The sequence below is a fragment of the Camarhynchus parvulus genome, chromosome 13 (assembly GCF_901933205.1).
Source record: "Camarhynchus parvulus chromosome 13, STF_HiC, whole genome shotgun sequence".
Taxonomy (NCBI): domain Eukaryota; kingdom Metazoa; phylum Chordata; class Aves; order Passeriformes; family Thraupidae; genus Camarhynchus; species Camarhynchus parvulus.
The window spans coordinates 13,344,359-13,371,603 of record NC_044583.1 but is presented as its reverse complement, the minus strand read 5'-3'; the positions used below and the strand labels follow the sequence as shown (position 1 = coordinate 13,371,603).

Genomic DNA, 27,245 nt, shown 5'->3' with positions numbered 1-27,245 from the left:
GTGCAGGAGGGATCCCCTCGGGCTGGGATCTATGTGGGGACCTAAATCTGCACCAGACCTCACTCCTTCCCTCCTGGACTGATCCCCGAGCACTGACTGGGACTCTGGGAGATGCAGCAGCATCTTCACCAAGCTGAAAACACAGCACACTGTCAGGGGAGCCATCAGGCTGAAGGATAACTGTGCATCCAACACATCTCATGGGAATGCAGGGTCTCACTCAGTAAAAGGGCTTTGCTCTGTTTTCCTTTTTTCATGATATTTTCCTGTGTTCCTACAGTTACTAGCACAAGTAATTCTCTAATGGAAGGGGCTTGGCTTTGCCAATAACCAACTCTGGGCAAAGCCTCTTCTCCACAAATTCTCCCATGGACATTGTAAGGGCAGTGAGCATCTCTGAGTGTGCACCAGGACAAGAACTGGCACAAGGAAACAAAAATCATTGTCAGGGATGGCAGTATGACAGAAAGAGCTGTAACTGCATTGGGAAAAGTACTCCACCATACAATCATAAATAAGTATAATCAGCAATACATATCATTTCCAGCCCCTCACAGACTGAGACATTAAATACAAGGATGATGTCCACACACACTGAGTTCTGAAACTCAGTAGTCACAGGATTAAAAAGGACTGCAAGCTTGGTATAAACCCAGCCTGATCTTCCACTGTGGCACATATCCCACGCCACTTCCCTCCCAGCCCTCCACTCAAAGATATGCATTACAAAAGAGATTTCCTCCAAAGCTCTTCCTGTGATGAGCTTTACTGAAGAAAAGTGGAGAATCTAAAAGAAAGATAAAAGCAAAGGGATGTGGGTTAGAAGAGGTCAAAACCAGACACCACATACTGTCACTGGGTTCACAGGAATGCTTCATTATAAGGTATTTTTCTTCTCTTCCCCATCTGCACTATAGAGAAAGTCTTTTTCCAGAATGCTCAAAGGTATCAATAATGAATTTAAAACATATGAAATTTTTGAGCCATTTGGAACTGAAAGAGTGCCACAGAGTAGCCATCATTAGGAAAATGGTCTGCTTAAAGACGTTTTCTCACATATGAAAAGGACTGTGAAGTCTTTAAGAGTCTAAAAATATTTTCATAGAACTTGCCAGGTAGGAACCTGGCTAGGTGGGAATTTTACAAAACGTGCTCTTTCAACCTTAAATGTGTGAGCTGTACCTACAGGCTCTTCAGTTAATGTTCTCATCAACTGAACTACAATTAAATCCATACATTGATACCTAGTGGCTGAAGTGGAGGTGAACTGCAAAAACTGTTCCCCTCTGGGCTGATGATGGCTAACACAAAAGCTGGTTATCCTTCCTAAATACTGCCACTCTGCCTTCAGGGCCTGCAATTCTCCTTTCTTTAGGAGAGAGCAGCTGTTCTGCTTGGGATTCCAGTGTGTGTGAGCAGACTCCCCCATTTCTGACTATCCTTTTTAAGGATGGGTCAGAACTGCAGCAAACTCCCTGAACACTCTTCCCTGGTGAAGACAAGGGAAGCTTTGCCAGGATTCAGCCCTCTGGCTCTGGAGGAGATCCAGCCAGGTGTCTCATCCTCAGGCAATCTGCTCAGCTCCTCTGACTCAGGGAGCAAGCTCACCCAAAATTTTGCACCCAGGGAAACCGGTGAGATTCAGAGCTCTGCAGAACCACTGTGAATTTGGAAATAGATTTAAGCAGCAGCTCAGAGCCAAGTTTTCAGCTTGTCATACGTGCATCACGACTGGAGCTGACTTTCAGTTAATCCAGACATGCACCCCTAAACCAGCCTGCACAGAACACCTTGAGCACCAGAAATGCCAAATTCCCCATGGGCACTGGGTCATGCCATGCCCCTTCATCTGCATGGCCCAGAGCACTGCCAGCACGTCACCATCCTGACTTTACTTGTCACTGGGCAGACCTGCATTAAACACAGTCAAGTCCAAATTATTGACAAAATCTAAGAAAAAAAGTTTACAATATGACTCCAGTCTTTGATATGAGCTACTGCACAAATTCTGCCCATCTGACATACCCAGATATTTCACCAGGAGTTCAAAAACTAACCCATGTTTTTATTTGAGGAGTTTTACACAGGAAGAAAATATCATAACATATAATTCTCTGAAAGACCAAACCCTGATGGATAAAAACAGTTAACATCCAAACTACACAAACAATGAGGAGCAGCACAATGTACTTACTGGAATTAAATGTACCTGCGCTCTGGGTATAAATCCAGCACCAGCTATTTGAAACTCCCTATATTAAATTTTATTCATTAAGTTGAAACTAAGATTATGCTGATAAAATGCCAGACTGCATCTGTACTCCCCAGCAACAATACTAGTGATAATTCCTGTTGCTCCTTTGCTAAATTCAGTATCCTTGTGTTTTATTGCAGCTGCACCAGACCCTACACCTAGCCAAGTCTGCTCTGCCAGTTGGCATTATGATCCCTCCAAAAATAAACATACTTGCAGTTATGCTCTCTTGGCTCAAGAATGTCCATTTCTCTTCAGTTTATGATCAGTGTAGTTGCTAACACACTGCCAGTTGTCCTGAGCCACCCCACAGGGTACAGACAGGCAATGAATAATTGCAAGGATGGGAATGTCTTCCCCTTCCTTTTTTTTTTTTTTTTAATGCTCCTTTTGGAATTGTTTCTTCATGGCATTGGTTTAAGCAGAGGGTGGATGTGTTTTAGAACACTGCGTCCTGTCTTGAGCACAAATTATAAACCCAACAGCAGAATTGCCAAGTGACTTTTTCTGGTCTGTATGGTGTAAAATATATGGGTGCTTGGATTTAAAAGACATACTGAACATCCCACTGAGTTGTAAGTTTCTGGAGACCCTCTCCTGCCTGGAGGATGTGCAATATTGTGCCTTTGGACTCCTACAGCTCAAATCCTTAGCAGTGCTCAGGATCACACCTTTTTTTTTTAAGTGCTACTACCACAAACACTACATAGGAGTCATCTAAGCCATGTTTCATGTCAAAACATCTCCCAAGCACTGAGGCAACTTTGGGTAGCACAGAGTGTTCAGTTTCATGTACTGCTCATTAAACAGATAGGGTCAAACCACAGAAAGCACAGTAGAAGGCACTCCAAACACACCAACACGCTAAATGGAATGTTCCTGTTAAATAAAACAACTAAACAAGCAGTACAGAAAAGAGAAACCCAGGAAAGCATGAAAGAACCACCATCAAATGTGTAAAGTGATTAAGATGAGGAGGAAGAACAGCTGGTCCCTGTGTGCACCAATGATTAGACAAGAACAACTGGTTTAATTTATAGCAATACAAACACAAGTTCACTGATAAACAAAAGAAAGAATAGTTTGGTCTACTTGGTTTGTATTAAGCATAGACATGCTAAGGCTTTTGTTGGTCTGACTCTTAGTCTTCAACACATTCAAGGAGAGGGTTTTTTAACCAAACATTACTTCCCAGAAATGTTGACCACTTAGCCCTAGTGCAGTGATGATGACAATAAACAACCATTTATTTTGAGCCAACTGTAGGAGCAGTTTTACTTCACGGTTCAGCTGAAGATTATGAAATACACTTCCATACAGGAAATAAGTATGGCTTGGAGACAAAACAGATAACCTGCTGCACTCTTCTCTCAGAGTTCTCCAGGCAGGAAATCCATCTGAGCCATCCATATTGCCGAGGCTCTCAATATTGGTCCTGTGCTAGTGGCTCGCTCTCAGCGGCACAGCAGAACCTGCACAGACAGCCAGACGTTGCTCACTCTGCCAGATGCCTCTTCAGAGAGGCACAGCCCGAGGAGCAAGCACACAGCACAGGAAGGAATTGCTTTTTGCAAGTGTGATGGCACCGATGGAAATTCCAAAATGAGCTTCCACTGCATTTTCTTTCTCCCAACATACCTAGTGCTTCTTCCATCCTCTCACATTTCAAAGCTTCTCCGAGACAAGATATACATTTATTTCTTCTCCTTTCCACCCAAGTCTCATTGCCCAGACATGGCTGCATAAATGTGTTCAAATTAAAAAAGGTACAAGATGCTGATGCTTTGCTTGCACATTACAAGGATTTTTTTTTTTCCAGAAAAACAGCGCATGAGATAGCAGGCCAGATGCTTCTCCAGACCTACTGCTGTTTGCCTTCAGCCTCACAGGAAAAACATTTCAAGAGGGTCTCATTTGAAACAGATACAGAATTCTTTATGTGGCAGAAGATCCTTAAGATGATCTAGTCCAACCATTAACCCAGCACTGCCAAGTTAGTCCAGGATTTGTTAATCAGAAATTCCAAGATAAATATAATTTTACGTTGAAATGATAGGTAACAACCAGTATCAATAAAATCCAGGAAACCCAAGAGTGCCAAACACTTTGTCTGGGTTGTTGGATTTCTTTCTGGGCTTTTAATGACCTGAATTTCCAAACACAGCTTCTTCAAAAGAGGTTAGAGAACAACATCATCACTTTAAATTTGCAGGTTAGGTAGGTAATACACAATAATATCATAATACCTCAACTAACATTTTACTTCCCTTGTTTAATAAGAAAGAAAAGCAGGCTGTTAAGGATGGAAATACCATATTAATTTGTGCTTCCTTTCCTTCCTCTGAACCAGTTCCTCACAGCATCATCAAGCCCTGAAGAGAAGATCCAGCAGCCCACTTGTTGCTACTGCTCTTCCTTATATAAATCATAATATGTTTTCATATGATTACAGAATTCAGTCTTAGCATGACCATTAAGTAATAAAGCAGATATTTAAGAGAAATGATTTATTGGTGACTTCAAGGCACTCATAACCTAGCACTGAATATAGGTTTTATCACTGAAATGCAGACAGTAAAGAGAATTACTCAGAAAAAACAAAACAAAACAAAACAAAAAACCCACAAACATGGAATGTTTTTTCTGGACTGGGGAAGGGCACAAAGGTTTAATGCAGAAGCTTTGAAGCATTGATCTCAAAATAGAGTAACTTTTTCCTGAAGTTCTAACTTTATACCACGCCTCATATATACTTCCTGTATTTACCTCTTACCTAATCCACGAATCAACTATTAACCAAGCTACAAAACTACTGAAGTTTTAATGGGATACATTATTTAATGCAGAAATATCTCAAAGGACAAAATCCTGCCAAAACCCACCGTGTTACAGAGAATGAAAGACAAAAAATAATTTGTATGAGACAAGCGCAGCTCACAACGACAAATCACATTAGCTGTTGGCTTTTCAGCCAAAGAACACACCTGAGTCATTGGTATTTTTAGTCTTAATCCTCTTAAATTTTTAAAATAATGTAATAGTTATGCTTGATCTAAGTTAATTAAGTCTTTAATTAAGCAAGAATCCCTGACAAATCACTGTTATATGTAAAGGAATGACCATGCGAGACAATTCAACGCTTTTCAGAACTATCACTTCCCAAGTCTCTACTCAAGCAACACAACTGCCTCAAGAAGCCATGAAATACTTTCAGAGGGGATGGCTTCAGGGCAGCAGGAAAGGTTATCTGGGGTGCAGTCCCACACATCAGCACTGTGGAGCTTCAGTCAGTCCATCACTCACAAATCAGAAGCTCCTTTGATGCAGCACAGGATAATTAATGTGGTATCTCCTCATATGGCCCAGGTGACACAGGACATCCCAAACTCATTTAATGTAACTCCACAGCCCAAGCAGGAGTCACAATCAGAGCACCAATACAGCTGAGTAGTATTAAAAAGTATTCCTAAACACAGAAGTGTTCACATGCTTGCTCAGGAAAGCTGAAAACAACCATTTACACTGCTGAGCAGCAGTTTCGATTAATAGCTCCATTTTCCCCATCTATGAGCAAAGGATTTGCTGGTTTAGTTCCCATCAATGTCAATAGGGTTGGACCTACAAATCCCTACCTGAGGTGGAATACTGGCATTCCTACTGCAGCACATTTTCCCTGAAGTTAAAGTAGAGCAATTCACTTTAGTTAACCTCTGCCCATTTTGTTCACTTTCAGGAGCTTTAAATGTAAACTTTAAAAATGATAAGCATTACTTTGAGAAGAAAATACATTATTTTGCTTTGTTTGGTTTTTAATCAACGAGCATGGCCATCCCAATAGACCAATCATAAACCTATTCAAATAAGAAAACAAATTTTAATACTAAAGTATACAGATAAGTCAAATACAGCTTATAGATCAAATTTTGAGATTAAGCCCTTCACATTCCAAATAGAACAAATATTCCACTAGTTTCTATGCTTATTCCCTACCAGCTCCAACACAAAAAATTAAGCTGATGCTTCTGCAAGGCAGATTAAGCAACAAGAGGTATCAGCAAAACCTGGGTAAAAATAAAGATATAAATTAAATACTAAAGTATTCTGGTCCCAGTCAAACAGGTCAGTACAGGCAACTCTCAGCTTGCAGTTTCAGTTGTGCTCCAGGCCACTCTGAAGTTCACTATGGGCTGAGTAATTCTCTGGTACAGACCATGGGCACCAACAAACATATGAACAGTAGAGGCAAAATCCCAAAGACCAGTTCATCATCACCAAAAGCTTCCATTAGAACACATCTAATGAAAGACTGGAGGTTCGTATCACGCAAACGAAAAATGAAGAAGCGTGGACACCGGGATGGGCAAAAATTGGTATCAACGCCATCGCATGGGGAAAAACTTCCCCTGAGCAGCAATTCAGTGAGCTGGAACTTGGCTGCTGGGCAAGTTAGGAGGCCAAGGTGGATGAGACCCACTGTGAGCTGAGAGCCAGGCTGGGTTCCCTGGGCTCTGCCTGCAGCTGCCGTGGCGCAGGGGTCCCACCGGGACAGGAGAGAGCTGCTCGCTGACAGCTTGTCAGAACAACGCCTAGAACATTTGGGACTTCCATTTGCAGAAGTCTTTTCTATGCTAATGACTTCCTACAGATGTTTTGAAATGTTTTAACTGTTCTGGTTTGATTCAGCAAGACACTGATGGTGTGATTTGAGGGAGCTGCAGCAGGAGCTGCAGCAGTGAACCCACCCAGGACCTTCCTGGACATCCAGCAGCAACAGGATACTGAGAAGCAAATTCCTGTCTTCCCCAGGAAAACAGGATAGCATGAAAGATGGGACCAGTGGTGGGACAAGTGCACCTGTTTTGGCTGCACCTGCTTCACACCTGCTTCCTGGAAAAGGGAATTTCCATTCTGTACAAAACCTTGCCATTTTGAACTGGCTTTTCAAACCAAGCAAGAAAAGGTCAACATTTCTATAAACCAGAATGTTTTTAACGTTGATTCAGAAGTATTGACATCTCCCTAACAATATCAAAACAATCTCAAACATAAATGTGGTACTGAACAATAAATCAGAAAGTCAAAAGGAAGTCAAGCATAAAAGCAGCACACATATAAACATCCCCCCAATCAAAACAAGGGTTGAGCATGACATGTGCCCCCAAAATGCTTGACTGCCCACACAGCTGCATTTTCATCAGAAGCTCCTACTTATTTCTTCTCCATTTCCTTCCTCACCCTGCTATTTGTTCATGGCCTGGTCTTATATTTTGTTCATAATGCAGTGATGCTCAGCCTTTAAAACCCAACTGTCCTATTACTGAAATGTAATACTCTCCTCCAGAATAATTCAAAGCTCTCCTTCCCGTTTTACTATTTCCTTACATAATACATCATTAAAACTAAGTGTCATAAAGTTGTTTGGGTTCTTTTATGCAGAACAAAGGTGGTCAGAGAATAACAGACAGTAAGAAATGCAGTCATCATCCTCCCCCCTGTTCCAGATGCACAATCTTCCTTTTAACGTGACTGACATGCAATGGGCTCAATGCAACACAACTTTTGTGTACAACTAATACAGCTGGGAAGAAATGAGCAGGCTTTTGGGTTCTGCATGCCTTCACCAGACATTTAAGCTGAGTATCATCAGGCTCTATGGCTCTTAATAAAGCACAATGAAGTTATCTATTGAGGGTAATTAAGACATCAATTTTAAAAATCTAAAAAAAGCATTGCAAGACTGAATGAGGGAGGATTAATGTGAACAGAAAAGAAAGGGAGAAAATGTGAGATCAATAAGACTGTGAAGGACAATGCCATAACACAACAGCTGATGAACAGCAGAAGCCTCTGGGACCAGTAATATCACAGGAGTCACCGCCTTTCCCTGCTATCAGTGACAACCTCGCTGTGATGTGTCGAGGTGACTTGTGGCACTCTAGGTTTGAGAGTTACAAATTAAATAAGAAGTTCCTAAAGGCTCACAGCCTTTTTTTTCAGGTGTGACCAGTGAAGCTGATGAAGGTGCTCAGATGCACTCAAAGTGCAGCAGAACCAAATCAGCCAAACACAGTCAAGGCCCACAGAAAACAACATTTTAGACTTCTCACATCAAGCAATGTTTTTGTTCCCCAAGAAAACCTTTCAATGGGTCTTATTAAGGACTTGAAATAAGGGAAGCATTTTTTTTTCACTTTGCAAATACAAGTCCACTGAAGCTGAGGAAGAAACCAATCACAAGCTTGACTGCATGTGTTTCAGCACAGATGATCTTTCACACTACATTTACACCACTGCTCTCCCCACAGGGACTCCACTGCTGTCTGACTGCCTACCTTCCCTCCACACCTCCAGGAGTTAATGAATCATTCACATGGTGAGATTTTCTGGAAAAGTTAAGTAAGAAATTCTTCAGGGTAGAAGGAATAAGTTGTTACAATAACAAGTAATTTACTATCTCAATGCTATGCATACTGTATCATCTTATTTGTATTTCACAGTTAATCTCCCGGCTCACAAAAGTTTTATCGGATTGGAGGCATGTGCTGTATTCCCCTTTATAAAATTTTACAGTCCCTTGCTATTCTCAGGGCTTGTTTTATAGGCACAATTTGCTGCTTTAATCTCACCCAATTGTCATATTCTAAATCACGGTGTATAAAAATGTCTTAAAAGGAGAGATGCGCTGAAGGGTAGTACTTAATTACACTTACTGCCTGATTTAAATGTTATCTGTGCTTTGCCAAGTGCCAGGCACAGAGTAACCCAGCAGAGCAAATCTGCATAAACCGATACAAGTCATTATTGGGCTTTTAATAGCAACCCTGTTCTCCTGTGCAGCATTCTGATGAAGGTGTGTTCCTCCTCCTCCTATCGTATTAGCTCACAAGAAAATTAAGGAAGGAGGTTGAAGAACTGGTAATTGGTAAGGTCTTTCCAGTCACTCTTTGCTAACTTATTTATTTTTATCTCCTTGCAGAAACCTTTGTCATGACAATTTCGCTGGTCACCTTCACGAGTCTAATGTGTCCTAATGGAACTGAAAAGCAGAGTGCATAAAGCAAACAGAAAATCCATTTGTTCAATGGTTTCCTATTCCTTTTATAGCACTTCCACTCCAGAAGAGCTTCCCTTTACACCCTCTCCCCCCACTTCCTAGGAATCAAACAAACGAAACTGAAAATATCACCAAAATTTCAGGCAATTCATGCTTTGATTTTTGACTTCCTCCTCCCCCACCCAAGTGAGCACAGCAAGGGACGGATTTGCCTCTGCACTAACTACATTAGACATGCAGTTAAATTCTCTGGCTCAGGGGAGCAGAAACACAGCTTACAGTACATCATATCTAAATACTTTCTACTTCATGCTCCAATCCCTGCTCCTACCACACACCAGAGAGCTCAATACAGGCCCACTTTAGCAAGATCACTCTGAACTTAAGGGAAAGCAGGAGAGTGACCTTTTTTGCTTAGATTCATTGTATTTAATGAACCAGTGGAGGTAGAGTAAGTACTACAATTCTCACTGATCTACCCAGCAGCTTTATTTCTGGCCCACACCACCAGCATAAATGCAATTTCACTATTTATTTTTGTTGTTGTCCCCTTGAGCGTGCTGTGCTCATGGTCCAGCACTGCCAAAGTCTAGAAGGGACTAAACCACAGCTTTGTGCCAAGTGCCCTGCAAGTCACTGTGAAAGGACATCACTGAGTCAATCCCAAACACTCAGCAGCTTTCTATTCAAATGGCTTTTCCAACTCTGCACACATTTCAAACCATGCCAGAGCAGTCACAGTTATGCACAGCTACTCCTTGCCCATCTATGTAGCATGGTTCCAATCATGAGATGTCAGCATTGTTTCATGCAAGATAAACTCCAGCATTGTCCCTTATGAGTCTATGAAATACGTATGTGCCACTGCCACCAGTCACAACTGTGCCACCACTGCCTTTATTTCAGCCTTGGCAAACAAGCAACTGGCACGGGGAAGAAAGAAAGGGGGAAGAAACCCAATTCAGAATGATTATATATTTTATCCTCTGATTTTAAGCATCTTTTCTAAACCCAAGTGGTGTGAAATACAAAAACCCCTCAGCTTCACAGAGGGCTGAAGCCACAGAATGTCTGGCATGGCAGAAGCTCAGCCATGAGAAGAGACAGGCAAGAGGTGGGCACAGAGCAGCTTTCCCAGCCCAAGGTCAGCCCAGTCCTAGCAAGAGCCTGGCAGGATGACTGTGCTCTCCAAAGTCCAGCCAGTGGATCCCTGGCAATGTGCCTTCCTCTGGGCAGAACAAGAGGAAGGATATGAGGTGGCAAAAAAGCCATGGCATTGGGAAAATGCTGCTCCCAAGAACCTCATCCAGCTCATTTTCTCTTAAAATGAAAAACAGTATTTTCCAGACCACTGGTATCTGAAGCCAAGTGAAGAACTTCACATTTCTCTCAGGGGATCCCACTGTACTTCAGCAGGGATTTCAACAAAAACCTTGATGACAGAAGTATGCAGTCCTCTGTCAGTAATTTAGAGAGTTAAAGATCAGACATAACTCCAAAGGGCCCGAGACAGAGGTTTAGCAGAAATGAGTTGCTGATTTCAGTATTTTTCATTATTATAACACATTTCCCCATAGAAAGCTCATTTGAGTAGCCCCAAGTTAAAGTTTCTCTGATGGTAGATTTACCTTGCCACTTCCAGAAACAGCCACTCCTTCACAAGGAGAAGCACACTGGAGAAGTGGTGCAGCAAACCCACCACATTTCATGGCGGTTATATCACCCTCACTGGAGGACTGGCTCCTCTGGTGGGTCCCTTTCCAACATCCATACCAAGTCTGGCAACTTTGAGGCTTCTTCCCATCTCCTGTGAACTCAGCTTTTTTTTTTTTTTTTTTTTTTTTTTTTTTTTAAGTCATAATATTACAGGATTAATTACTTTGCAAGGTCTCTATAAATGCATCTACCTTTGAAACCTCTACAAAAGCACAAGCGAAATTCCAGAGATAAACAAACACCAACTCCCTTTTAATTAAGCACCGTGCCTCTCTGTGGGGGGTGACAGAGTGAGCAGATGCAGGGGGATTGCCAATTAAGATACAACTTCTTTGATGGGAAGGGTACAGCCACACACAAGAGGAAAAAGGAGAGGAACTTGCCATCCAAGTCATTTTAATTGGCTGCTCAGAGAGATTATGCATTCCCCACATTCGATGCTGCCAAAAAAAGTATTACTGATCCAAAATACTAAAGAGCCATCAAAACATGTCCTAAGCTGCTTGTGCCATGTTATTACTAAAGCTACCTGTGCACCTCTCTCATCCAGCTTGAGAGGGCTGGAACACAGGGAGATAATTCTCAGGGTTAATTAGACAAAGGAACAGACAACTCTTGGATTTAATTTTCTGTTATTGATCATTATTATTCGCTAAACACCAGGCATGCTTAGCAAAAACTTCTTGAAGGGAATGCACAGTTATTTCTAGCCTAAATCAGTTAAAATTAAAAGCCATGCAAATAGCTAAAACAAACTCCTGAAAATTGCATGAGCCAGCATGCAAACACAAAGTGAACCAGAGGATGGACTGGTCATCTTCTGCATAACTTTCATTGATTTGATATTCTAATATTTTTGGTGTGCTGACTTTTCTGTGATCCTAATGACAATGCAGTTATTCTCTCAGCTTTGCTACAAAACTGTATTTAGCTTTGACTTCTGTTTTTGTCTGTTTTCAATGGAAATCCACATAAGCTTTCACATGGCTTGTTCCACACCTTTGTACCCCTTGGGGAGGGGAAAAAAAAAGGCAGGAAACTGAGAAATGGCTTGCTCAGTTTGTAGCCTGCTCAGGAATCTTGATTTTGCCTCCTTGCAGCCCTGTGTCTCCACTGCAGAGGACAGAGCCCTGTGCAGGGGGAAATTCAGGCACAGGAACCCAGAGCTGCTTTATCTGAGCCTCCTTCCCCTGAACGTGACGGCTCTGTCATCCAGGCCGATGGAAACACAAAAGAAGATTGGGATTTCACTATCTCAACTCAAAATAAACGAGTGTGACAGAAAAGGAACTCTTGTCTTTGCAAACAGAAGAAGAGCTCAGCTGCTATCTGAGAATGGGATAACCAGGAATGTGTTCCCTGCCCTGCGAAAAGAGCCCAGCCTGCAGAGGTAGGCTGGGGCAGAGGAGTACTCCCTTCTGGGTCTCTCCAGCTGGCACGCCAGAAACAACAGCATTACTAAATCTCAGTTATAAACAGCAAAAACAATTCTGGCTTCTGTGGAAGGACAAAAAAAAAGCCTGAAAAAAAAAACCAACCCGTATCTTTCTTCTCTCTAGGAAGTGTCTCAAATGCCACCAGCAAGACAAATACAAAAAGTAAGAGGAAACTCCTGAGATAGATACCCATCCTTCCTCCCTCCAGCTGCTTTCCCTGTGGCAAGTGCTCTGTTTTGGGGCTTCTTGCAATCACTGACCCCACTGCTCTGGGGACTTCTCTTCAATGCACAATCAACCCTGATGTCCACTGACCCACAACCCCTCTCAAACCATAAAACTACAGGGAGCTCTGCACTGTCCCCACACCAGAAGCTTCCCCATCTCTCCCACATTATCTACATACACCACTAGTGCAGAGTGCTGGCACAATGCTTATGAAAATACACTGAGGCTGGAGCAGCTTAATAGTACCACCATACTTGGTTATTAATCAGAATGAAATGCCTGAGAATAAAGGAAGTAAGGATATTTAATTTATGAGTTAAAAGGTGAAGGAACCTAATTACAGCTAGGTAATTCCTGCACATGGGAAGTTCATCTCCTGTGACAGGGCTCCCTCATCTAGCAGAGTTCCAGAGTCTGAAAAATCAAAGCCAGACCTACCAAGGCTCAAAATGGAGACAAGAGGCAATTTTTCAAGAGAGGAAAGTGTTTCCACTCTCAGTTTCCTTAGGTATATTTTCCATCACTTGAATCCACTATCCATATCCATTATCATTTACTAGATAATTTTCAAAAATAAAAAAAAAAAAAAAAACAAGAGAAAGGAATCAGGAAACAGCAAAAGGCAAGCAGAGAGGAGAGGTGGATAATCAATTCAATCTAGGCAGCTAATTTAAACATTAAGTCAAGAAACTCAATTGCTCACATAGTCAAGAGGAGAGAATCAGGCTCTAAATTCAGAGCTTTGAATCACCCTGTGGCAGCTCTGGTGACTGTATGTGGCCTTGAGGCTCCCAAATTAGATATCTGAACTTGTATGTGTCTATGGCTATTGGCCATGCTGCTTTCAGTACATGCTAGAGGGATTTGGACACCTAACACTGTTTTTAATTCTTGCTTAATTGTAGTGACAACAATCTCAAGAGTTTTGTCTCATTTTTGGTGTGCTACAATAGTACACAATATCCTGAACCATCCACAAGCATAAATTACACATTTACTACCTGCAACACACTACAGTCATATACTTCATCTTTCAGCCTCTAAAAATAATACAAAGATACATATTTGCTATAAACTTGAACAAAGCAAACTTCATGCTGACAGGATGCACAGAAGCAAAACCAGAGAGCTTGTTTTAAGGAGAACATCAATACAAATCGCATTGTAAAAACAGTCATCAATCAGATTTTGTAATTCCTTGGCATGTCTATCCTTTGCAACAACTCTTATATTACTGTACAATTAAAAAGAAAGCAAATATCAAATTCTCACCTCTCCCCAAGTAACAAGCACTCTCAGTTTCTTGAGAAACAGTAATAAAGTTCTGAACTTGCACATAACTCTCACTGAACTTTCATCTGGTGCAGTATATTGTCACAAAGCAGAAAATGCAGGTTGGGCTCACATTATCTGTAATGAGACAGACACTCCTTCATTTTAACAAGGTACCACTGCCAATATCAGCCCTCCTGTGTGAAAAACCTGACACAACGATTTTTTATTTATACAAGAGCAATGAAACCCAGCGAGATCAGATGTGATCGAAGGCACCTTCCAGCACCTGACACACAGTGAATATTCATGCAGCACCTTTAGAAAGCAGCTTACATCCATACACATGCCAAGGCAGATGCCAGGGCACTGCCCAACCCTGCCAGCAACTGGGCAGGACAGCCTGGAACAAGAAACTGCTCACACCCATGTGGCTATCAGCCCTGCACACTCCAGAGTGGGAAATCAAGGCATTGCAATGATCAAAACTAGTTCAGTGCTTTCTCCCCAGTGAAGATTTTAATTTTTCTGTAAGACATCACAAGTCTGAGGAAGGAAAGCTGGAGGGTTTCTTCACACACAGATGCCAATGCTTCTGGGACCTGTCACCCCTCCAGGTCACTGCAGCACCAGCAGGGCTCGAGCACCATGAGCCGTGTGCACAAGTAACCCTGCTGACCCAAAGTGGGCTCTCTCCATCTCCACAAGTGGAGCAGCAGGAATTTCCTCTCAGCTCCCATGCAGTTCTAGACCTTCTCAGAAGCAGGTGAGCTGCCTTCTCTTACTTCTCTGAAATGTGCTTCTAACTCACCTCACTCAAGAATGAGTCACACTTCAGGCCTTATTTCTACCTGCCCACAGTATTTTCACTCTTTGTGCAAAGGGACAATTAAACCAGTGGTCACATGTATGGGGGATCATAAATTACAGCACTGGGACAAGAAGTTAGCTCTGAAATTAAATGGAACAGACCAAACTGGCTGGCTGGAGGCATAAATAGTGCACTGACAATTGCAGGTTCATCTGTAACCTGAGCTTCTTGTGATCCACAATTGTCTCTGTTGACTTTCTTTCCATCTCTGTCTTTGGGAGTCCTCTTAAAAAAAACCCATGTCACATTCAGGGCTCTGCCTTCTCAGGACCAAATGACTGGAATTGTGGAAATTTTATTCCTTTTGGGTGCCACAACCCTAAAATGGCTCAGGACTGAGAGCCCAGCTGCTCCATGAATGACAAAAGCTTTTCACTTTTAACTGCAAGCGAAGCACAGCAAATCCCAGATAGAATGGAAGGGAGAACAACAAAATTAAGGGGAAACATCATTGAATTTTATGTCCAGGTCCTCCACTGACTGGCTGTTTCAATTTTATCACAAGATTTTGAGGCTATTACAGGGGCCTCACAAAACAGGTAGCCCAGGTTTTTTCTTTAGGAGGCAGTACATTCATCTACAACAAATGACCCTTTTAAGTGCAAGGTCACCATAGTGGACCAGACAGAACACTCTTGATGAGACAAAATTTGGAGAGCGCGCTGATCTACACCTGACAGTCCTGTAACCCATGGACAAGATTTCCCCAGCCTTCGGTGAAGAAAATGACAGTTTAATGAGTAAATGCTTTCTCCTGCCACAGTGGAGAGGACTGGCAGCTCCCTCAGCCCTGGCACACGAGGTCACAGGTATCCACCACAACGTGGTGCCTCAGGAGAGACCCACCAAAGTGCAAAACAAAATAGATCCTGCAATGCCAGCCAGCCCTTCTTGAGGTGGCTGTTTACAAGGGCTGCAGCTTTCTCCTATGGCTTTTCATTACAAGACTTCATATATATATTGCAGATTCTCCTGCTGAGAATATAGATAAGCTTCCAGCATTAAATTTTCTATAAAACAGAGTCACAATCCAAGGCTAGTGACAAATGCTGGCGTCAGAAGCCTGCAGGAATGGCATTCTGTTAGGGTTTTGTAGAGCAATGAACAGAGAGTAAAACAAAAGTCTCTTCCCAACTTGTAAATTTATTTCTGGAACCTTTAAAATGTGAAATTAAAGTTCCTCTTGTGGGCACACAGCCCTGTGTCTTGATAATTGTATATACAAGAAAGGCTTAAAACTGTAATACAACATTTGGTTTCAGTCCACATTAGTTCTAGTGTTTGATTTATTCCTTGCAATAAATAGATTAAAGCTTATTACCATTGATAAAGTCGATCTTGTAAACCCCAGGGCGCCGCTTTGAAAATTTCCATGGTGAAATCTGGCAGTGTCACACAGTGTAACGTGATAACACTGTGGGGATGTGCCAGTGATGGCCATGCCTTGTTTCCATGATTTCCGATCCTGACCCTACAACTCTGAACAAAGCTGCAACCTTATAGTTCAGAGGGGGGAAAAAACCTCCCAAAAACCATAATACCCACAAAATCTCACACAAAAAACACACTCCACTTCTTTGTCTTCCCACAGTTGAACATTTCATTAAAAAGCCAAATGTTCAAAGATACAGACCACTGAGTTTAACTTCAATACAAGAAGAGCTGATAGAAAATATAATAAAGAATTGAACAAGTGGGTGCATGATATACCTGGAAAGAGCCAGATATTTTGCAGAGAGCAGTCATGCACAACAATCTGTTAGAATTCCCTGAAGGAGTTAACAAGGGACATGGTCTGCAGGGACATGCAGGTGGATGATGCAGTACACAAGGCTTTTCCCAAACCCTTCAGCAAACAGTCTCAAGGAATGTCAAGAAAAGCCTTTAAAAAGGCAGGCTATGGTGGGAGAGAAAACAAGGGCATCTTATGGATCATCAACTGGAAGGAAAAAAAAAAGGAAATAAAGGAAATAATACATCATTTGGAAGTAAGGAAATAACACATCACCTCAGCATCTCTGCTAAGACCTGTCTGGTTCAAATACCTGTTACTGGTCTGAGAAAGGAACAGGGAGGCAATGAAATGCCACGCTATGCTGAAAATACAGAACAATTAGGAGTAGGTAAAATTACAACTGACGTGAAAGCTGCAGAAGAGTCTCAAGACACTGGGATTGGACAGCAAAATGACAGCATAAATTAAATGTTAATAAATGCAAAATATTGCACTGAAATAAAGGAGCATTACTGTCCACACAGACTGACAGACTCTGAATTAGCTGTTCTAATGCAGAAAAGAGATGTAGTCACTACAGACAACCTTCTGGAAACACCAGCTCAGCAGCAACCCAAAAATAATAAGCAAATAATTTTGGAACTTCTAGGGAAAGGTATCAAGGCTGAAATACAAAATACCATGTCAGAAACTCATAATTTATCTGCATTTTAGAAATGCAACTAGTTCTACTTAAGTCATCTTTAAAAGAAAACATATGAAGACATCATATGATGTGATGGATCAGAAGACCAAAATTATTTCTGAACAGTGAAAAGCTTCACCTTGCTAAGAATTAAACAGAAGTAGGAGAACACTGGGACTCTACAGCCTGAAGAAGAGCTAACCCACCCAGGTGTGACCCATACCACACACAGGATGCTGGGCTACATGAGCCTTTTGTCTGACCACCTGCATTGCTCTTATTTTCTCATGAGGTTGAACATACAGACAGCACAATTTCTACTTCCCTGTGAAGTGTAAGTAGGATAAGCCAGGGCATGTTTAGATAAATTGTATTAATTGGGCTGTGATCTGCAAGAGACTTCTCTCATTTCCACCTGCCCTGGAAGCAAAAATATTTAATAAGACGTTGACCATTCAGCTCACAATGTGCTATAAAATTTTACCTTTGGTCTTATTAGAGTAACAAATGGGAAATATCATACAAGGCTTGAAATTATGGAGTAGATTAGACTCAAATTGCTTCATAAGTTAGAGAAGAAAAAACACCCTCCAGAGCAATCTCCTTTCCCAAAAAGGGCAGGCTCAAGCTAACTGAACACTATTTTCTATTTCCATATGAAAAGCTGCACATTCTGGTTTTTGCCTTCACAAGCTGAGGGGAAAAAACAACTTTTGTGTATAAAGAGTATTCATAAGCACAGCACTGAACACCTAAAATACCAGATAATAGGCTCAGGTTGGGTTGGAGCACCCCAGGTCCCTTAGACAATTTATGCTGTTGTAACCCAAAGATTCAGGTCCAAACTAGATGAAAAGCCAAATTCAAGCAGATCAGAAGCTTCCCATAAGTGAAGGAAAACAGAAGTGCCAAAAAAGAAATATTTTGATCCCTGTAAGAACATTCTTGCTTAGCACAAGAAGACCAAGGGATTCTGTGCCATTAATGATAAAGCAGCCTTTTCCCACCTGAAAACCAAATCTCATTTTCCTGGACAAACAACAAGCAAGGACGGAGCCAACCACGTGAGGCAGCTGCTCTGTTACATCAGCAACACATTCATATCTTGACCCTATCCCTGAAAGCATAATTTCCACCCCCACCATAGCTTTTCACACCATGTTCATGAGTAACCACCAATGCCCAGGATGTAAAATTTGCAGAAATCATTTTTTACTTAGTTCTTTAATAATATCCCCATAGCTCTTAATGCCTCTTCCTCTCTATGAGCCAAAAATAGAATGACAAAAATCCTGACTTGCTGGACATTCTGATGCTGAGAAAATTCCTACATAGAAACTACTAATTCACAAAATCATGTAAGAAACACTTCTGCTGTTCACAAAGCTTCCATGCTTTGTATTATTTTTCACAAGATTCAACTATTCCCACAAACACCAGTTCAGCCTCACAGGTACTATCCCCCTCCAACCTTTCAGTGAAGGCAGTTCATAACAGTGCTGTTGAAAAGAAGAACAATGGAGACATTTAAGTGCACCATTTTTCAATATCTGACTCAATGATAATAACTATAATGTCCTCCATGCCAGTAATAAGACAACTGTTAAACATGATACTTAAAATCATTCACCTCTGACTTCACAAAGCTCTTTCAGGAAATACTTGTTTCCAGAAAACTTCATTACTGTAACACTCAGGAATCAGCGTGCAGGTGCTTTTCCCCTAAACCAATAAAATACACACCCTCAAGATTACTTTCAAATAGAGAAATTAAACATGCAATGGTGTATAACATCAGCCTGCATAAGGGCTACATCTGCCAGATCCACCAGGCTGGGCAGAGGAATTCAGAAGTAGCTGCTGCTCAGCAGAAGTTGGACAGAAAGAAGGGGAACAAAGATAAGAGGAGAAAAAAGAGAAAAATATCTAACAGATTTAGTTTTCAGACAATTCAACCAGCACTTCAAATCTTTTATTCACAACTTCAAAAACCATCATCTAGGTAATTAATTATTGTATGCCTGACTTGACTCTCAGTATTTTCACTGACACCAGTAGCAGTAGGATTGGCCTATTCCCTATTAGCTAACTCAAACCAGTAACTGGCTCTTGAATATCTTTTTCAGATCTTATATCTTCTTTTAAGTATCCATTTCTGGCAGAGCATAAAATAATCAACCTATCAAAGCACTGCAGTTTCATCATTACCCCCCCAAATTAATCATGTTTCAGTACATGCAAGGCAAGCCTTTTGCAGCACACTGGTAAGCAGGAACAGATAGAAGTGGATTTCCCAGTGCCCATACTGAAACAGTAATACAGCTAACGATTTCCTGCAAACCACTAGTGCAAGCTCTGTGAAAAAAAACCTGAAAAATAATTCAGCTCTTCAGGAGCAACATGTAAGCAGAAAACTGAGCTGTACCCTGTGAGGGCTATGATTCTTCTGTAGTGCAGTCAGGTTAAGTAAGGTGAATTCTTGATTTAAAGAATATTTTGGCTTCACTTCTTCAAGAAGTCATGTATACTTAAAAATAAAATTTTGAAGTTGCAGTATCTGTGAACTTCATTCGGTAAAACTGCTAAAATGCAGGGTTACTGTTTTACCTGAGCATGACAGTAACAACAGTGAATTTTATCCTCCTTCAGACAGATAGTACAAGGCAGAAAATCCACTTACATCCCATTTATAGCCATAAAATAACTTGCAAGAGGAGCGAGGCTGCCCACGCTGCCACCCAAAAAAACGTTTATGGTTTCTGCATAAAGGATTTTGTACTTCAAATATAAACAGAGACATTGGCAGGTTATTTTGTAAATCATAGAAAGGCTCTCAAACCCCAACCCGTGGCTATGCATTCTGTACCTGAACAACTCTCCCTTCAGCTGAAGCTTCACTGCCCAGCTCCACTATCAGATGTCACACTTGCAAAAGCCTAAAAGTCAGAATAAAAGCTGGGGTGTTGCTGCAATGCACAGTTTTGAAAGACTTCAGAAACTTACTGGAGCAAGACAAACTGCACAAGATCCTTGCCCAGGAAGCCAGGCCAGCAGCAGCCCAACAGTTAATTAGCTGTTTGCTATGGAGAGAAGAGGCTGTAGAAGTGCCCAGTGCTGCATCCTCATTTGTGCTTCTCTCTGATCCCTACTGCAGCAACTCAGTCCCGAGTGAAGCAGAGCTCATTATCCAGCAGAGACAAACTCTCCTGTGGAGAGAGGTGTTTCCTGGGCTGTTAAACAGCATCAGCTCCTCCTGGTCACCCTCTGCCTGCCCTGAGCAGAGCATGAGAGGCCCATGCAGGTAGGGCTGGAATCAGGGATGGAGCCTGGTCTCTGGCAGGGATGGAACACAGACCCTTCTTCATAACTGGTTTGGAGGGAAGGGAAGAACATGGAGAGTAAACTCAGAGCTGGCCTTGGTTGGATTTCCAGTGCAGAGGATGGGAAAGCCTTCATTAACTGGTCCTCCCTGGGTGACCAGCACCTCTCAACAGTGCTCCTTCTGCTTTCCTAACAGCACATTCCACATTTGCCTGCTAGGCACATTTTCCCTGTCTAAAACAGAGTTACGACCCTTATCCTCACCCCCTGTGGGCTCCTGGCTCATGCTTTAAGAGACCACATTTATTTAGGAAGTGCCCACTGCAGGCAGGTCATGCCCTTTGATTGTGCAGGGGAAAGTTTGGAGGCTGCTCCACTGCAGCTGCCTCTATCAGGGCCAACAGCTTCATCTGCTCCAGCTCCTCAAGCCCTCAGTAAATGGCACCTCATTAATTTCAGTACTGCAGGAGCACTACCACTCTGCTCTGAAGAGCACAGCCCCAAAGCTGACCACATCACCCTCAACAGGGAACCAGCCAGGTCTCCACAACACTGATTTGTTCAATCAAATTGCAGGAACTTCCCATTGGTTTTGTTCCATTTCATGCTCAGCATCCTGCTTTTATGTGGCAGCTGTTTTCTTATCACATTAAACCGACATCTCTGACAAAAAAAACAAATGTCTAATTCTCCTGGATCTCCTCACAATATGCTGCAGGGGAGCAAATCTCTACTGAGCAATGCTGTCGATTAGCCTGAGGACAGGTTTTGTTCTTTAAACAAGTATCTTTCCTATCCACAAAAAACCCAAACACACAAAAACCCAAACAAAAATACAAAAACCCCAAACAAACATACAAAAACCCCAAACAAAACTCCACAACTTTGTCATAATCTCACAATCTGCTGTTCAAACTTCATCCCCCCCCAAAAAACAGCAGGCCAGCCCTCCAGCCAGTGGCACCACTGGCACAGTGCCTAGGAAAGTAATGGAGCTGCACTGATTTACGACAGTTAAAAATCTGACCTGGAGATGAGTCATGGGCTTTACTGGCTGCTTGAATTGCAACTAATTCAAAGGGTTTGGTTTTGTTTTGTTTTATCTCTGGATGTGTTGTAAAGCTTCAGTCACTAAAGGTCAACTCCAACGTTTCTTCTTAAGTATTTAGGAAAGCTCCTGAATATTTAGGAAGTGTTTGGATGTATGAGATTTTTTTCAAGCATGCTGCTTCTTGGATTTGGACTCATCTTTTCTATCACAGTCACCCACTCTGCCATCTGAAATAGTCCATTAACCTACACGTTGAGGCAGCTACTTTTGATTAAGAGGTGAAAAATCACAGCTTAGCTCTGAGCTTCAAAACAAGAAGAGAAGAGGGGAAAAAAAATCAAGCAGGGAGGGAGGCTTTGGGACTCTTCTCCTTGCTGTCTGTCAGAGAAACGTGGCTCTGGCTTTTCCTGGGTGCCTTCAGCCTTATGGTCTCTTCTCCCTCTGCTGAGCGATCCAAGCACTACAGAGAGTGACAGAGCTGCCTGCAGCAAGAGGTTCTTCAGTCGTGTCAGGATTACACAGGAACAAACTTTATTTCTCAGGCTCACAGAAGAAAAAAAAAAAGGCAAGAAATGGGCAGAGAGATGTGCTCAGCCTCCTGCTCCTTCCTTGCCCACAGAGATGTGAACTGAGCCAGGCTGGGGCTGCCGACACCACAGCTCAACTCCAGGCTGGTGAAAGCAGAGCCTCAGCTGGTGACCCACCAGGGAAACCCCTGGAGAAGGCAGGAAGCTTTTAATTAAATCATTTCCCCTTGCTGCCACACTGCCAAAGAAGAAATGAGACTAACTGCTCACATGGCTTCCACGCAAGGAGCAGGTGAAGCCACTACAGCAGCATGTCATCTCCTGGGGAGGTCACAGCAAATTTTGGCTCGTCCCAACAGTGGGCAGCACGTCCCTGGATGTGGTCCCAGCACTGCTCTTCTGCACTCATGGTAATTCTCCAGCACCCAACCTGACAAACCCTATGGCAACAAGAGGGGAAATAATAGATATATTTCTATAACCAAACACTACCAAGCTTACCACTCTGCAATGCATTAGATTCATGGAGTTTTCTGTGCAGCACCACAATCTTAAAAGTATTATTAATTCAAAAAAACAAAAATAAGAAAGCTCAAATATCCATATCAGATTCTAGGGTTAAACTGAGTGGCAATCCTGAGATGTTACAAAGTTTTCACCTCCATGAGGAACCACCATCCTTCCTTGCTAAGCAGAAAAACAGATAATCACCCTAGGGCTCCATCTTTAGTGAAGAATAAAATCCCCTATTTCTCAAAGACAAAAAAAGAAAAACAACCCAATACCAAATCCCTCTTCACTAGCTCTATCCAAATTCACAGCAGCTAAAAATATGTCAGAAATCAAGGTGCAAGTGAAGAAAAGAAAAAAAAGAAAAGGCTTAACACCAGGATGGCAAGATTTCAAGCGTGACCCATTGCCTGGTAATGTCAATGGGATCCTTTTGAACTGTTTCCAAGCGAGTCAGATACAGCTCACCTGACGTGACTTGTTACTGAGAGCAGCCGATGGAGGTAGAGAGGAAGAAGGCAAAGAATTCACAGGGAAAACACACAGGTACAGGAGTCATAGCAGCCCTTGATCAGGGGGTGGGGGAAAGCATACTTTTGTTTCTTTTAAACATCTGCCCCTAAAAAGAAAAACACAGCAGCCTTCCCATAGGATCCATCTTAAACCCAGGCAGGGGGAGAATGTAAAGAGTAGCTAAAACCTTAGATTTTTCAAGGTTATCTAAGAAGACATTGCAAAGTTCTTTATGGTCTTTAGTAAGTTACTGCCCCCCAAAAAGTTAGTATGTTTTCAAACTACTCCAGGCATATTCAGCAGAAATCTGCTACTAAAATCAATGAGAGACAAGCTGTTGGCTGTACATTGTGCTGGAAAAGCTGCAGATGAAATGCAGAAAGCTCCTATGCTTTCACTCCACATCCAACAAATACAAACATTTTCAGTTACCTCATAAATCAAAGTTTGTCATTAAGCTGCACCTGAAGTGCTATCTTGCCCAAACCTCTGGAAAAGCATGGAGGTAGCTGTTAACATTTTTTTTTTTTTACACATTTCACAGGTGATAAGAACCATGGGCTGGTGCAAAATCCTCTGGGACTGCTGTAGGGCCAACAGGATTGAGGCATCTGGTGGTGGCCAGAGACAAATGGGCTCAGAGAGTGACAATGTGTGTGAGCTTTCCCACTGAGATACCTTCCACTCCAAGCACACCTAAGGGACTGATGTAAACTGGTACCAGAGCCTGGGATTCACACAAACAAAATAAAAGCAGGAGCAGACAATGAAGAAAGTTAATTTTTCACCCAGAGAACTGCAGTGTTAGAAGATTGCCCTGGAGGATTTAATCAATGAAAGTGAATCTTGTATATTTTTCTCCACTGTTCCCAAAATAAGTCAATAAGATGCCAGAACTCTCTCAGTATAGAGTGACTATTTTCCAGTAAGCTTGAGTTAAAGTCTTTATCAAAAGAACTAAAGAAATGCATTATGATTTCAGAGAAGAATAGTAAGCAAAGAAACAGAAACAGCAGGATATCCTTACAAGGCACAATAGGTTTTCAGAAAAAACTTTTTTACTTCTTTTATTTCTAAGGACGATCAGAAGCAAATAAAAACTACTCTAAACCAGACACTGCTGGTGCACAAAAATACCTGCAGCTACCCTGGCCTTTAAGAATAACAAAACATCTGAGAAATGCACACCACCATCAGGCACTACCTACAGGCACTTCCAGATCCAGAACCTCCTCTCCCATGAGGAAAACACACAATTGTCCCTCTGCTTCCTCACAAAACCTCCCCATACATCCAAGCAACTCCTACTGCACCCTGCTAATAACCCATCACCCAAAGATCTGTGCAGGACTGCTGGGTCCATACACATCACCCAAAATAAACAGCAGCAGACCACATTACATAACACATTCTGTGTAATTATAAACCTGAATAAATGCCCCTGCCTGCGTGAAGGGCTGCACACCAGCTCTCTCTCTTGGTCAAATGACCTGTAGGCAGGAAGCTTTCTCAAATCCTAAGTCAATTTACAATCCCACCTTCAGCTAGAACCTGGATAATCTGTTTCTCTAAGCCTTAAAGAAAAAAAAAAACAAGAAAGAAAAAAAAAACCACCACAAACAATAAAACCCACCTCCATAATTTCCCCTTTGCAATACTCAGTTTACATGCACAAACCAGAAGAGCTGTCACTTCTTCAGTTTTAAAAGCTTTCAGCAAAATTAGCTATTCCAAGCTACCTGCAACGCAAAGAGGTGCAACTGAAAAACATCAGGGGCGTACTATCCACGACTCTTCAAAGTGTTGGAAGTTTCCAGAAAGCACAATAAGGATACAGTCAACATCCTCGGTGCATTCCAACACAAGGATTTCAAGGACTAAAAGGGGCAAAGACAAAGGTAATTTTTCTGTGGCAAGAAGATTACTGCAACAGTTGTGCCTAAGCTAATCAAAGGGTTTGGAAGCAAGGCTCACCCTCTGTATTGCTGAGAGGTGATGCTCTGAAAACAGCTTTTACTACAAGGAATCTTGTTTCAAAATAATGACCCTTATTCTTCCATTTATCAGTATAATTTCTTCCTCAAACTGGCATTCAAAAATATAGCCTTTCCTTGGGGGAGGAACAAAACAAAAACATAGCTTGAAATACAGGAGTGGATTCTCAACAGACATACATCAACATGAGGAGTCAATAAAATTATGTTAATTTATGCCAAATGAAACCTAACCAAGATTTCTCTCCTTCGAGATGAGGCTGGGACGATTACAGTCATTTACAGCAGATGCTAATCCTCATCACACAGGGCACAGGAGCTCGTTCCCATGCCTAAGGAATGTCACCCAGCAAACACATCTGTTAGCAGGAGGAGGACTCAGTTCAGCACACTGATGTAGCAACGTCACTGGCTGACCTATTCTGCCCAGCACACAATGGAGAGTTGTTCATTTTTCTTTTCAATGAAACGCTATGCAAGTGTTGATTTAATGGTTCATTCATCAACTCCTCTGAATATTAAGCAATTCATTTTGACTTAATTTGAACAATTCAATTGCACCCATCCTTTCTCCCCTTGAAAAATGTGAATTACTGCCCAGGGAGAAGCTGTTTTAAAAGTTGACTTAACAGGAAGCACTTAGCTCCATGGGCTTTATACCCTTTCATAGTCTGATATATATTTATACCAGACTTTTTTCTTTTCCTATTACATATTATACATGAAATTCACAAACGCTAAAACAAAGACACTTCAACAAACATTCTTAATACCGCAGACCAAAAGGTATCTTCTACATCAGCTACTCCCTAAGAAGACCACCAGAAAACAAAGTGCATCATCAACAACCCTGAGAAATTCTCCAAAACGCGGCGAAACGAGCCTCTCATTGAAAACCCCTTACTTTTCTTTGAAAGTTTGCATTACCGGATACATTTTCCCAACGTGGGGAGAAACACCGATCCATGCGGGAAGCACTGGAGCTTCGCTCTCACCTGTGAGCATCACCTGGCACCTCCGAGCCGGCATCCCGCGGGGCTCCCACCGCCCCGCTCCGCACCGCGCTCAGCCCCGCGCCTCCGGGGCGGCTGCGGGGACCCGCCCGCGGCTGCGACCCCCGGCAGCGGCTGCGACCCCCGGCAGCGGCTGCGACCCCCGGCAGCGGCTCCCGAGACCCGCCCGGGGTGCGGAAACCCCTCCCGGCACCAAAGCAGCCGCGACCACCGCACCTGTTAGCGCCGCATCCCCCGCGGCTCGCAGCGCGTTTCCCCGATCCAGCCCGATTTGAGCCCGTTTCCTTTCACCTGCTGCTCGCCGGTGCCGAAGGCGCTCTCCGCAGCCCCCGGCACATGCCCGCTGTGAACACTCAGCCCGGCAGCCCCAGCCCGAGGGTCACTTGCAGAGTCCCTTCCCCACGGGAGCCTCGCCCCGCTCCGACACCGAGCATCCCCCGCACAGCTCGGCCGAGCCTTCCAGAGGGCCGGGCAGCGTCCGCCCGCTGCCAAGAGACACTTTTCCCTCCGGGAATGCCAACACGGAGCCACCGCGCTGCGAGGGAGGGATGCGAAGGAGGGAAGCGAGGGAGAGATGAGTGGGAGCGATGTGAAGGAGGGATGTGAGGGAGCGATGTGAAGGAGGGGGGCGCGGGGAAAGCGCGACTCGCCGGGGCGCGGGGAGCACCCCAAGGGCCGCGTCCCCCCGCGAAGGGCAGCGCCGGCCAGAGCCCCAAACTCCGCCAAGTCCGAGCGCGGGCCCGGCCCGCGGCGGCACTCACCGGGCCGGGGGCGGGCTCGGCCCCTCAGGAGATCATGCCGGCGGAGCGCGGGGCCGGCGGCGGAGCGGCTGCTCCGGCAGCGGGGGCGCGGCGCTGCTCGAGCCGCGGCGCAGCAGCCGCGCCGCCCCCGACACGCGGCCGCGGCGCCCCGGCCCGCGGGGGGCGCGGAGAGGCGCGGCCCCGGCCCCCGCTGCGGCCCGCCCCGGCCCGGCCCGGCCGCGCCTTCGCCCGCCGCACCCGCGGCAGCGACGCCGGCACCGCGCGGCGGGAGCGCCGCTGCCTCCTCAGTCTCTTCTTTTTCTTC

The 27,245-nt window shown here is 43.3% G+C and overlaps 1 protein-coding gene across 2 annotated transcripts in view; it reads right to left on the bottom strand.

Moving 5' to 3' along the window:
• Positions 1–26,995, bottom strand: part of SGCD (sarcoglycan delta) — a 309,200-nt gene extending 282,205 nt beyond the window's left edge. Inside the window, exon 1 of one of the 2 annotated variants that reach the window (XM_030957170.1) lies at positions 26,942–26,995. The gene's annotated coding sequence lies outside the window, so the exon portion shown is untranslated. Of the gene's footprint in view, positions 1–26,471; positions 26,515–26,941 lie in introns of those variants that run through there. The other variant, XM_030957171.1, reaches the window with a different exon arrangement.
• Positions 26,996–27,245: the final 250 nt, after the last annotated feature.